Source organism: Diabrotica virgifera, chromosome 3 (assembly GCF_917563875.1).
Source record: "Diabrotica virgifera virgifera chromosome 3, PGI_DIABVI_V3a".
Lineage (NCBI taxonomy): Eukaryota > Metazoa > Arthropoda > Insecta > Coleoptera > Chrysomelidae > Diabrotica > Diabrotica virgifera.
Window position 1 is genome coordinate 42,658,466 of NC_065445.1, and position 10,377 is coordinate 42,668,842.

The following is a 10,377-nucleotide window of genomic DNA, read 5'->3' on the forward strand; positions in this document are numbered from 1 at the left end:
ATTAATATAATTTAAAATATATGAACCAAAACTGGTTTTAATTAACAAAGAGACTAAAAAAATAACTATAAACATATATCTCGTATTCATTCATCCGAGCTTTTATGATATGAAGTATGAATAAAGCGTTCTGGAACATGAAATGACTTGATATGACTTCTTTATTATTTCTGTTTATTTTTGGTGTGGGTGACCCACTCTTGAATAAATAAATTAAGAATTTTTTTTTCAATGCTAATTTTTGCGGCTCCTAATCTCTTTTGGGTGATCCAGGTGATTATTTTTTTTCCTAGATATATGAAGCTGTTTTGAATCTTGGTATGGTTAATAACTATTTTCGCGTTGTTTTTCATGTAGACCCTACGGTGAAAAACTAACGTTTTAATTTTTGAGAAGTTCATCTCTAGTCTCAGTCTGGAGCTCAATTCCGTCTGGACATTTTATAGGTACCTGTAGGTGTTTCGGTACAGCCAGTACGACAGTATCTTAACGCATCTTAACGTATCTGTACGTGCGTGCTCCGTGCTCGGTGTAGCTGCTCAAATGGATAAGGCATGTGCTCCCCTACTTACAAACCGCAAACCAGTTAAACAAAGTGGGTGAGGGCCGAGCGGCGAGCACCAATAATGTATCCACTATGTGGACCTGCTACAGCGAGCATGGAGCACCCACGTATCCATACGTACAGCTGGTTCCAAAAAAAACTGATACGACTCTTATAGCGTATTTTGTAGAAAATTGAGCAGTGTACTTTCTTCTTCTTTTTGTTTTTGTTTTTGATCTCGCTGGAAGGCAATTACCAGCACGATTTATAGGCGATATGGCAACAGGCACGATGTAGTCTGGCTCTAAGCCATATCAAAATCGCTGACTATGTTCCTGTAAAAAGCTTTTGATGAGGTGTGATATAATGAATATGAGTTTCTTCTTCTTCAGGTGCCGTCCTCGTTCCGAAGTTTGGCTATCATTAAGGCTATTGCGTATTTTTTGATACCGTAGATCTAAATAATTGGCAGCTGCTGCACTTGTACCAATCTCTTAAATTCTTCAACCATGAAAGTTTTCTTCTGCCAATGGATCTTTTACCTATTATTTTTCCCTGAATAATTAATTGTAGTAGCTGGTAGTTTTGTCCCCTCATTATATGTCCCAAGTATTGCAGTTTGCGCTTTTTAATAGTAAGCGCAAGTTCTTTTTCTTTCTGCATCCTTCGCAACACTTCCATGTTTGTCACTCTCTCTGTCCACGATATTCTCAGTATCCTGCGGTACATCCACATCTCGAATGCTTCTATTTTCCTTGTATCGATCTTTTTCAGTGTCCAAGCTTCCATTCCATAGAAAAGAACTGACAGCACGTAATATCTCATCAGGCGAATTTTAAGATTTAAACTTAGCTCTCTTCCGCATAAAACTGTTTTCATTTTGGTAAAAGTAGCTCTAGCTTTTTCTATTCTGATCTTGATTTCTTAAGAGTTGTCGTTGTTTTCATTAATCACAGTTCCCAGGTAATTATATTTTCTAACACGCTCAATTCTTTGATCATGTACCATTGTCAGAAAAATTTTGTGGAGATTTCGACACCATCATTATTTTTGTTTTTTTGATGTTAAGTGATAAACCGAACATTTCGCTGCATTCTACTATTCTGTTTATCAGTGTTTGGAGATCTTCCGGGGTTTCTGCTATTAATACTGTGTCATCAGCGTATCTCAAATTGTTTATTAAAGTGCCATTTATTTTAACTCCTATATTTTGGTCAGCAAGGGCTCTGTTTATAATATCTTCTGAATATAAGTTAAAGAAGGTTGGTGAAAGTATGCATCCCTGCCTTACGCCTTTTTTGATCTCGAGTTCCTCGGTTGTTTCCCGTTCTACTCTAATATTCGCCTTCTGGTTTGAGTAAATATTGAAAATAATTCTGAGGTCCCTTTTATCCAAGTTTTTCTCTACCAACAGTCTCATCAGGTGTTCGTGGCGAACTTTATCGAACGCCTTGTTGTAGTCAATAAAGCACATATATATATATATATCTTGGTTAACATCCAGGCATCTTTGGCACATGATATTAAGTGCAAATAGTGCTTCCCTTGTTCCAAGCCCGTTTCGAAACCCGAACTGAGTATCACTGATATCAGCGTCTAGTTTTTTGTGAATTCTTGTATGTATCACTTTAAGAAATACTTTTAATGTGTGTCGCATTAAGCTTATTGTGCGATGGTCGGTATATGAGTTTAATTATATTTAATTTATTATATTTTGAACGATAATACTTATTATTTACATACTGTCACGGCAAATCTTAAAATTTGTCAGATAATTTCAACCTCAAAAATGGCTGTTTGTTTGTTTATTTTATTATTTGTCTGTCATAATAAATATAATATAATGTCAGACCAATCATGCACTGCTCAAAATGATCAAATTTTACTAAGAGTCGTATCAGTTTTTTTAGGAACCAGCTGTACCTTTAGGTTATTGATCACAATTCCGTCGATTTTGACACCTTTTGGTTTTTTTTTAGATTTTACTAATAGTCCATTCTTTCACGGTTTTTGCTCTAAATTGACATGAAATTTGGCATACGCATAGATAACATGTCAAAGAAAAAAAGTGATATTGTGCCGATGTGTGCTTTTGCCCTGGGGGTGACTTTCACCCCCTCTTGGGGGTGAAAAAATATATGTCCAAAATAAGTCCGGAAATGGGTAAACTGACTAATTTTAAGTAACTTTTGTTCTATAGAGCTTTTTCGCCAAGTCAACACTTTTCGAGTTATTTGCGAGTGAATATGTTCATTTTCAACAAAATAACCACATTTTTAGACGGTTTTCCGCCAATAACTCAAAAAGTAAGTATTTTGTTGAAAAAACGTTCGTAGCAAAAATAAAGCCTATAGAAAAATAAAAAAAAAATGGTGTACGCGATAGGTCTCTGGATCTCGTAGAACCAGAGTTATAGCCAATGAGAAATAGATTCATATTCACCAAATTTCAAATAGAATATTTCGACGTGAAATATCCAAAAAATGAAGCACTTTTTGGGAAAAACCCATTATAACTTTTTTAAAGTGTTTAAAAAAAGCTTTATTTCTGTTTTTACAAAAAGTTTCTAGCATCAAATTTAAGCAAGTTACGCTCAAAATAAAGTTGGTCCCTTTTGTTTTTGCAAAAAAAAATCGGGAAAACCACCCCCTAATTAGAAACTTAAATGAAATTAATCGTTGTCGCTCCACAAGTTATTTTGCTTATGTTGTGTTTATATGAACTGTAAGTTTCATCAATTCAAAGTGCTTATTTTTGAAAAAATTTGGTTTCAAAGTAAAATTTTTAAAAATCTAAATTTTGAAAAATATGCTTTTTTTCAAAATAACTTAAAAATTGTTAGAGATACCAAAAATCTCGAAAAACAAAAAGTCAGATTTGCTTTTCTGAATATCATGTATTTTTTTGTTTTTCTGTTAGACAAAAATTGATCAAGATTTGGTATTTCTAAATTTGCATACATTCGTGATCAGTGACTCGTTCAACCCCTTTTAACTACAGCCCTTTCAATAATAAGGACTTTGAACCGATGAAACTTACAGATCGTATAAACAATATATACACGAGTCAAGAAACTTGTGAAGTCGTAACGATTAAGTTCATTTAAGATACTAATTAGGGGGTGATTTACTCGATGTTGTTACCAAAACCAAAAGGGACTAACTTTATTTTGAGCGTAACTTGTTTAATTTTGATGCTAGAAATTTTTTTTATAAAACAAAAATGAAGCTTTTTTTAAACACTTTAAATAAGTTGTAATGAGTTTTCCCCGGAAATGTGCTTCATTTTTGGTTATTTCACGTTAAAATATTCCATTTGGAATTTGACGAATATGAACCTATTTTTCATTAGCTATAACTCTGCTTCTACTAGGTGTGGAGACGTGATATATACACTTTATTTTTAAATTTTTTATAGGCTATATTTTTGCTCAAAATGTTTTTCGACAAAATACTTAATATTTGAGTTATTTGCGAAAAACCGTCTAAAAGCGTGGTTATTTTGTTGAAAAAATTAACATATTCAACGCCAAATAACTCGAAAAGTATTGACTTAGTGAAAAAACTCTATAAAACAAAAGTTACTTAAAATTAGCCAGTTTATCCATTTCCTGACTTTCTTTGGACGAATATTTTTTCACCCCCAAAAGGGGGTGAAAACCACCCCCAGGGCAAAAGCACATATCGGCACAATATCACTTTTTTTCTTTGACTTAGCTATGTGTATGCCAAATTTCATGTCAATCCAAGCGGTTCTTTAAAATTTAGAGGTTTTGCAATATTTTACCGTTAAAGAACGGACTATTAATAGTATATTCCACATAAACTATAAGAAGAAGCGGAGAGAAAGCTTGAACCCTGACATGCTCCTTCTTTTAACATAGTTGGTGTTGCCATTTGCAGTACGAACATACATATTATACTTCCGGTATACATATATTGTGGATAATAATTATGTTCCATTTATCGAGCCTGCAAAATACTAAGGAAGATATTTGAACCAATACATTGCAGCGATGGTTCGTGGAGAACTAAAATGAACCAAGAGCCGGATGAACTAATGCAGAGCGCATATATTGTTAGATTTATAAAGTCACAAACACTAAGTTGGCTTGGTCACTTATAAAGAATGCCAGATAATCGAGCTGTGAAAGTAATTCAGATATGGAAGCCCCAAGGAAATAGAACAAGAGGAAGGCTCCGTAAAAGATGGATAGACGACGTAGAGGGGGACATTAAATCCATGAAAATCAGGCAGTAGCGAAGGAAAGTATCCGAGAGGGCAGAATGGAAAAACATTGTTAAGCAGGCCAAGACTCACAAAGGGTTGTAGCGCCATGAGAAGAAGGAGAAGAAGAATTCATCGAGCCTGATCATTTGTAAAATTTGGATCATTTTGTCGTGCTTTAGCCGGTCGAATTCTTTCCAAAAATTTTCTTTGTATTTGCAAATATTTTTCCACCAACAACGTCAACTCCACAATTGCCTTCCTATTGCCTGCTCCGTTTTGAAATCTTCGCTGAGGTTTTTGAAGGAACCTGCCACTACAGAGTCTTCTCCAGAAATTTTGTTGCACTTGATTTCTTTTATAGAGCACAAAACTTCTGTTCTTCATAGGAGGAGATTGCTTCGTTTTTGCATTGTTTGCCTCTTATGTCGTCAGTTAGTAGTCTGCAAATTATTTTAAGGGTTTTCCTGCATCAAACTTGTTTTTGCGTCTCTACGATTGATCTTTTCTTCCTTCATTATATGAAGAGACATTTTTAGCAATCCAGAAACCTGTAACTTTTTTATATTTTTACGTGGTTCTCGGTTTTTGTGCTATTGCTGAGGTTGCTCTACCACTTTGTACCTTTCGTTCAACCATTGTTTCTTTGCTACCTACCAGTGATTCTTAATTCTTTGCATGTTCTAAGACTCTGAAATTATTTTTGCATATTGAGTAGAAATTTACTTTTTGGACTACATTTTAGTCTCCAAATAAATTCTTTAGTCTCTTGGCACCCATAACTAAGTTGTAAGGCAAAGATGTGAGGGACCCGTCGTCAGATGCAGAGCATACCTTAGAGTGTCCATTCATTTATGTTCGGTATTTTTTGCCTCCATTTATGACCAGTTATTCTTTTGATATCATCAATCCATCTGGTTGGAGGTCTGCCTCTACTTTTCTTATTTGCTCTTGGTCTCCATTAAACTTATACAAATATTATGATTACATTTTTAACCCAAAAAATATTCTTAACGACTGAAATCTTACAACCTAAATAGTTTTCTGAGTTCATTAAGAAGGAATTTAGTCCGAATTAAATCAAACTTTACGCTTTATTTCAAAATTCAAAACTTTATTTCCAATAATTCATTGAATTAGGAAATCCGTGAAAAGTTTGCTTTGCACGATCTATACATTAGTATGGATATGAAACTTGAAAATAAAAAAGCAATAAACTAATTTAAAATCGAAATTTATATACTAATCGTTAAAGACGGGTATTAGCAACGATTAGATATGGTAAAAGATATTTTGCAGGATAGAACATTAGACAAAGCCATAAGAGAGATAAATAGAGTCAGATAGAAAAGCCATCACAATGTTAAACAACATTTTATGGGACCAATTCATCAGCCAAGATATCAAAATACAAAGAGGAGTCCGTCAGGGTTGCGTGCTGTCTCCACTACTTTTCAATGTCAACAGTGAAGCGGTATTTCTAGAAGCTCTCTCAGATTCAATAGAAGGTATACCTATCAATGGAAAAGTTTTGAACAACTTACGTTTTGCAGACGATACACTAATAATAACGGATAACAACAATGATTTACAGAACGTACTACAACGCCTTAATGAACGCTGTCGTGAGAACGGACTGAAGATAAATTTAAAGAAAACTAAATGCATGATCATAGCTAAATCAGCCCACGTAAACATCCAAATAACTATTGAAGTTGCTGTAATTGAGAATGTGGATAACTATAAATACTTGGGAACATGGATAATATCAAATGTAGACCAAACCAAACAAATTAAGACACTTATTAAAATAGCACGTGCATCATTCATTAAACTTAAAAAGTTTCTTTGTTGTCGGGATATAAGGTTAGAGAACTACGCCTAAGGATGTTTCGATGTTACCTGTTCTCTACACTTCTTGATGACTTGGAAGCGTGGACATTAAAACAAGTCCATTTGAATAAGTTGGCCGCCTTTGAATTTTGGTGTTATAGAAGAATCCCACGAATATCATGGATTCAAAGAATGTCGAACGTGGAAGTAACTAGAAGGATAGGAAATCAACCCGAAATAATAAACTATCAAAAGACGAAAATTTGAGTACTTGGGACATGTGATGAAAGGGGAAAAATACTCATTATTACAACTTATTATGCAAGGCAAAATCCGAGGAAAGCGAAATGTGGGAAGACGAAGAACATCCTGGCTTAAGAACTTACGGAAATGGTTCGAATGCAGTAGTGCAGAGCTATTTAGAGCGGCAGCCAACAGGGTCCGCATTGCCATGATGATTTCCAACCTTCGATAGAAGATGGAACTTAAATAAGAAGAAGAATCCATCAGCAAAGAAAATAAAAAGAGGATATATGAGACTATAGTGAAAAGTATCATTCTATAGTTGTGAGGTATGGTCACTGAAAGAAAGAACACTGAAGGAACAGCAGGAATAAGCAGCGATCAGGATAGCCTTGATGATTTCCAATCTCCGATAGAAGTGGCACAAGAAGAAGAAGAAGCAGGAAGATCTAGAAGAGAAAGGATTGCCAACGATCGCATTAGATAAATAATGGGAATCAAGCGAACAATCACGGATGACTTATCAACAAAACAACTTATCTGGTTCGGACTTCAACAAAGAATGCGTCGGTTTACTGCCAAAACCAGATAAGTGCATTCTTTTACCATGTTTGAGTTAAGTGCATTTTGGTAATCAAAATCCGTATATAAATGTACTGCATAAAACATATAAGTGTCGGACAATGGAAAAGAGGTGAATTATATAGGCTTGTTTTGGCAATTATTCATTTTGGTCAAAACTGTACAAATGAAACAAGTTAAGTGCACATTTAACGAAAAGTACAAATTTCATATGCAAAAAGAAAATTATTTCTTCTAGAAAAACCGGTTATTTGCCATTTAACTTATTTTTGCTGTTGAAGTGTAGTAGATTTTTATAGAATGACTATGCGTATAAAACAGATAAGTGCAATTATCTTGTTTTTGTAGATTGGGTTATCGTTACTTTAGCATGCCCAAGCGTGCAAAACCAGATAAGTGTCATTTAACTTTTTTTACGTGAATTATCTGACGACAGCTTGCACCGCCAAACTAAATTAAAACGACACTTATCTTGTTTTTGCTGCAATGTTATTTCATCGCAGAGGGCTCTGTAAACATTGTAAACATAACATTAAATATTAGTGTACTTTGTATGCATATCGGTGCCTGAAAAGAATTCTGTTATACTTGAAGAAAGCTATGAAAGGGTCCAATTTTGTATGTGCTGCATTTGACTTGCAATGTGTGCTTCAAATACCGAGTAGCGACGTGAGTCCAATGTACTACAGTCGAAAAATTTGCACTTATAATTTGACAGTGTATGAGCTAGCACCGCCAAATAATGCGTTTTGTTATAGCTGGACAGAGCTTCATGGGAAAAAGGGTAGCTTAGAAATTGGCACCTGCCTCTTTACTTATATTATCAGTGTTTTCCGATATTTGCAGTGGACAAAACAGGAACCAAAATGTTAGCGCTTTGTTACTCTATTTGGTTAAAAAAAAATCCCAACTTGATGATTATAGAGCAAAAGTTTCTGGAATGTGGACACAGCTACATGGAAGTGGACAGTATGCACAGTGCACAGTGCCATTGAACGAGCCCAGAAGTATGTTCTGTGTATACAATGCATGATTGGCTAACAATATTTCGCATGGCCAAAACAATATCATCAAAAAAAGAAATCGTTTGTTTTGCAGGAACTCAAATGTAAAGATTTTCTTGACTTAGAAGGCCTTTCTAAGCTTATTAAAAATACAACGAGAGACATGAAAAACGAAAAGGTAAACTGGTTAAAAATTAAGTGTTTTCGATACCAAAAGGCTAAACCGGGAATCCTTGAGTATAGGTATGATCATACCTCAGAATACAAAGGGAAAACCTTTTTGGGAGAAGTTCAAAAATAACTAATTTGAAAGAAATAACGCTAAAGGACGAAGTATACGAAGATGCGACCTATAAGTTCCAAAAAAAAAACAAGATTTATTGAAGTTGTGCAAATCGGGTGTGATTCCAGATGAATTTCACTCATATTATTATAATTTACCATCCTCCGACGATGTTCAAGACAATATTCCTGAACCAGCACTTGAAGATAGTGATCCTGAAGTTGACATTTAAGTTAAAGTTACTTTAAGACAAGTTTCAAATTACGCCAATCAGTTCAGGCAAAATAGGTTAAGTACAGATTTTTTTTGCATTTTTTTAAATTCTTTAACATTTCCTAATTTTTTTTCTGATTTTTGGCGTTAATTATCTTCACAATACCACAATATAATATGTTATTTTATCGGTTATTAAATGTCTCCTTTCATGTAGTTGTTTTACTGTAGGCCTAAACTTTTAAACTTGATTTTCACAAAACTAACAAAATATAACTTATCTGGTTTTGGTAGTAAACCGACGATATGAATGAACAACGAATATCAAAAGAAATACTAAAACGGGGACCGGAAGGAAACCGAAAACGAGGTAGACCGGGAAAAAAGGGCTAAGAGAAAGAGACATGGAAGAGGACCTATGGAACAACCGAACCAAGTGGCGATTGGAAGTCGGAAAATGGCGAAGAACGTCGTTATAAACCAACATGTAGTGGTAGTAGATATGATAAAAGAACAACTACGATAACCTCAGAAAAAAAGGACTGGGATAGCAAAGCAAACGGATACCTAATCTTCATGTAAGTAACTGTTAAATATTTCACCTGAAGTAATACAATAAAAGTATTTGTAATCGTCATATAATTAGATAATAAATTTGAAAATTTTTATCAATGTCAGAATATACAAATGAGGAATATATTTCCCCAAAATTATTAAAATATTATTTATATTATTTGAAACAAAGTACCATCTATTAAATTTCAATAAACATATTTTTAGACTTACCAATTATCGGTAATTGAAGAAAAGTTATAATAAATCCAAGCACGTAATGCACTAAACCACTTTCGACTTCTTAGTTCACTCTGTGCGAGGACTATTTCACCACAACGTGCAGTGAAAGCCGCGGTGGTACTCTTATACGGAATCCACGTTCTGCACTACGAGTTCTTTCGAACCAATCAGAAAATTTACAAGTTTAACTTGGCCAATAATATCGCCTGATTTGCTTTCCCCGTGTTTGAGTCATTAGCAAGCGGTGTCTACTAATAAGTGAAGCTTATTATACGTGTATATGAAATATTTCTACTGTTTCATTGAAACAATAAACATTATTAAATTAAAATAGTACATGAGTGTGTAGATAGGTATTATAAATTAATTACATTCAACACAAATTCAATCTTATTTAAATCATTGCTGAAATACTTATAATAGGCTAACAACCATGCAAAATTTAAACCTATTCAGTCTAAGTGAATCAACTTAGTATTATCAAAAAAAAACGGAAGTTTAATATAACAAATTGAAGCAAAAATCTTGGTATTATGCAGAGGCGGCTCTAGCCCATGTAGCGCCTGTGTGCAGCCGATGCCCTGGCGCCCTTTGGTGGACGCGCAGTGAAAATGGAATAGTCGAATAGGTATGTACCTACCTAGTACTAGTAC

At 34.3% G+C, this 10,377-nt stretch overlaps 1 protein-coding gene across 1 annotated transcript in view; it reads right to left on the reverse strand.

Moving 5' to 3' along the window:
* Positions 1-9,881, reverse strand: part of LOC126882826 (alpha-tocopherol transfer protein-like) — an 81,805-nt gene extending 71,924 nt beyond the window's left edge. The window contains exon 1 of the mRNA XM_050647920.1: positions 9,716-9,881. The gene's annotated coding sequence lies outside the window, so the exon portion shown is untranslated. The remainder of the gene's footprint in view (positions 1-9,715) is intronic.
* Positions 9,882-10,377: the final 496 nt, after the last annotated feature.